Source organism: Mixophyes fleayi, chromosome 5, assembly GCF_038048845.1.
Source record: "Mixophyes fleayi isolate aMixFle1 chromosome 5, aMixFle1.hap1, whole genome shotgun sequence".
NCBI lineage: Eukaryota > Metazoa > Chordata > Amphibia > Anura > Limnodynastidae > Mixophyes > Mixophyes fleayi.
The window spans coordinates 94,250,493-94,254,056 of NC_134406.1; the positions used below are offsets into that span (position 1 = coordinate 94,250,493).

The window sequence follows — 3,564 nt, forward strand, 5'->3', positions numbered from 1 at the left end:
ATCTCTGCCCCTTCTGCCACCCGTGCCCCCCGTGCACCCCGTGCCACACAATCGTCGGCTACTGCACAGTCACTCACTGCTGCTCCACTGGCCTCTGCTTCCTCCCCACTGTTGCCTTCTATATCACGGATTACCAGAAGCCAGACTCATCCTCGCACAGATGCAACCATTATCCCAGCAAAGAAGCCCCGTAAAAACAAATAATTGTATGTTTTATATGTTTTTCATATTGTGTAAATAAATGGTATAATTATATACTTAGTAGCTATGTATGTTGTATTTGGTCAAAACATAACAAAAACACTTACAAGAGAAGTAGGTGTCCAGGACATATTGCTTAAAAGACACAGCATCAACTGATTCTGGAGGGCTGGGGTCAGCATCTAACACCTCATGGACAGCAACCTCGGCCTCCTCCACCCAAGGAACCCCACTCCTAATGGCGATGTTATGGAACACCACGCACAGAGCTATGATATCACACACAGTGGTTGGAGCATACATTAGAGCACCTCCAGACCAAATGCCCGCTCCACAACCGATCTAGTGGCTGTATGTGCGGAGTTGTATGCCATCTCCTGCTCCGTACGTGGGTTTAATAGAGGAGTGAGGAGCCAAGGGCGAAAAGGGTATGCGTTATCTCCTACAAGGGGTGACAAGAATTAAAAAGTTACAAAATATGAGCGAGTGTCAGAATTGTAGACCCAAATAACTATATCTGTGGCAACAAGACAGGCAACATGGATGACAAATAATGGCAAAAGAAGCAATCAGACACATAACATATTCAATGTATTTGTAACCAAGGTTTAAGTTTTTGAACAACTTTTCATATGGGCAGCTATCCAGGTAGGATTTTAAGGTAAACATCACAATTAAATGTACCTTTGAATGATATTGCAATGTGCCTTTGTAATATATCTACTTAGCTACCAAACTTAAGACATTACTATTTCCACTTTAAACTACTACATACATGACATGTTTGTTAAATAATAAAAATACCTAATAGCCACGCATCACCATTCGGCCTTGCACCACCTTGCCTCAGTTGCAATCTTTCCCACATCCCTGATTGCCAGAAGGCAAAGGAGTCATGTGTACTCCCTGGCCACATAGCTACCAGGTTACGAATCTGGAGAGAGGCGTCACATATAGCTTGGACATTTATAGAATGGAAATGCTTGCGATTTAAAAAATTATCAGCATTCCCACCGGAGGGGACCAAGGCTACATGAGTCCCATCGACTGCCCCTATGACATGCGGGAAACCGGCTATGTGGGAAAACCGCCGTTTTATCGGCACCAGGGACTCCTCATCGAGTGGCAGATGTATGAATTGCCTTAGACGCGACACAAACGCCCCCAGAACAACCTTTAGCACACGACTGAAGGACTTCTGGGACATCCCTGAAGCGACTCCCACAGTGGTCTGAAATGACCCTGTCGCGCAAAAGTGCAATACCGCCAACAGTTTAGTCAATGGCGGTATTGCTATTGGGCTGTTGCGCTTGGGCTCTAGGTCAATCTGCACTATGCGCAGGGTGTCCAGGATGACACGAGGCGGGAGCCGATAATGACGTACCACCTCAGCATCAGACATGCCAAAGAGGCTGATACGTGGCCTGAACACACGCTCCCTGGGTCGGCAACGATGGGTTACTTGCTGATTTTGGGGGCGGCGATGCTGGTTGCCCTCCTGTGCCTCGGCCATTTTTAAGAAATGCTATATTTGAAAAGAGAAGGATGTAAAAAAAATACAATTAACTCATAGTTTGGAAAATGTCACTCCTATTTGCACAGGAAACATTTACAATATACTTACACCAACAAGTGGGTTGGCCAAACTCATAATGTGGCTAAAAAAACAAAACAAAAATTGTCAGAGGGTGAATAAGAAGTTATGGCATCTGCTTCTATGCTATGTCAGGTTGCAGACCTAGACCCATGTTACTTACCTCAAAATGGAGCAGGATTATCCTGTTCACTTGCAAACAATTGTCAATGGAAAACTAAAAAAGAAAATAAAATACAATTATTCCATCTGCTTCTATGCTATGTCAGGTTGCAGACCTAGACCCATGTTACTTACCTCAAAATGGAGCAGGATTATCCTGTTCACTTGCAAACAATTGTCAATGGAAAACTCAAAAAGAAAAAATAAAGTAAACAAAAGATAAAAATAATCTTAAAAGTACTACACAGCCCAATACAAGCAAACTATTATCTGTAACTATTATCTGAAGCAAAGTAAAACACCCAAAATAACAAAAAAGTCCAAGACAAATAAAACAATAAAGCAATAAAATGTTAAAACAAATCAACCAAAGAAACCATAGTTATATCTTAAAATATATCATGCAAACATACCAGTAAATGAATCAGCAGTGAACAGGGCACATCATCTACGCCGAGCTTTATAGCAGTGGTTAATTAGCAAAGAGTATGCAGGTGAGGGTCTGCATGCGTCCTGATCACATGGGCGTTCCTTTGGATAATTTGTGTGTGCTCGTGGTTCAGATATGAGAGATCAACTAGACCCTTGGCAGGCGCATAGCGTACGCCACCACAAACGCGATTGCCTACTTTCGCACCAGTATGACTTGGACATAGTTAGACAGGAACGCCCCTATGAGAAATTGACTACCGTCACCACACCCCAGAACCTCCCTGTTCACGCCCAGAACTCGTAGCTCATCGCAAATGGTTTTTGCGATCGCGCCCATACAGTTTTTGCGTTCGCGAAAGTAAACAGGTCCGGCAACCGCGCATGCGCACTAAACTTTTGCGTTCGCTACGCGCTGAAAAGGGACATACGTTCCTTGATGACTCAGGCCCTAAGTGTACAAATACAGATACACATTATGATCTCAACTTTTGTATTTGTTTAAATGCGCTAATTGTCCAAAGCACAATTGTTTTTTGTACTTGTCATTATCGTCATTACCTATGTAGTTTTAGAAATACACAAGCTTGTCATTGTGAACTGGTGTATTTGGTGTAACCTATATAAATAAAGATGTTCACTGACCCCAGTGTTTTGTTTTTTGGTTTAATAGATCTGGGTTAAGTTTGTGTTTTGATTTTGGTTTTGGTTTTAGATCTGTATTTTTTTTCCTGTCAATTTTGACCACCTCACAGGTCACAATATTATTTTCATACACTTTCGGTCAAAGACTGCAGCAAGCTAACTGGATGCTAAGCGACAGAGCAACGACACAAACACACGGCAGTTCATTACACATCTAGAAAACATTGCCACACAGCAGTGGCAGAAAAGAAAAGTGGTGCAAGATGGTACATGATGTAGAGGGATTAGCATCATCATGACTGGTGTCAGCAGCTGCTTGGTGCTCCTGGTCTTCTGTGGACTGATGTGAATCCATATTGATGGCAAAAGTGACTGGAGAGTGACAAGAACAATGCTACCCCTGTTTCTGTGTGACCAACGGCACTGAGACTGGAGAGTGACAAGAACAATGTGACTGGAGACTGTAGAGTGACAAGAATACTACTACGCCTGTTTCTGTGTGACTAACGGCACTGAGACTGGAGAGTGACAAG

The 3,564-nt window shown here is 43.0% G+C and overlaps 1 long non-coding RNA gene across 2 annotated transcripts; it reads right to left on the bottom strand.

Annotated features, from left to right (window-relative positions):
- Window positions 1-536: 536 nt before the first annotated feature.
- Window positions 537-2,147, bottom strand: LOC142157705 (uncharacterized). Of its 2 annotated transcripts, XR_012692578.1 has the most exons (4): window positions 2,093-2,147; window positions 1,959-2,012; window positions 1,826-1,859; window positions 537-643 (listed from the first exon to the last, which is right to left on the bottom strand). It is a non-coding gene; the product is annotated as an uncharacterized LOC142157705 (long non-coding RNA). The 2 variants fall into 2 exon arrangements; XR_012692577.1 differs by having other exon boundaries at window positions 1,826-2,012.
- Window positions 2,148-3,564: the final 1,417 nt, after the last annotated feature.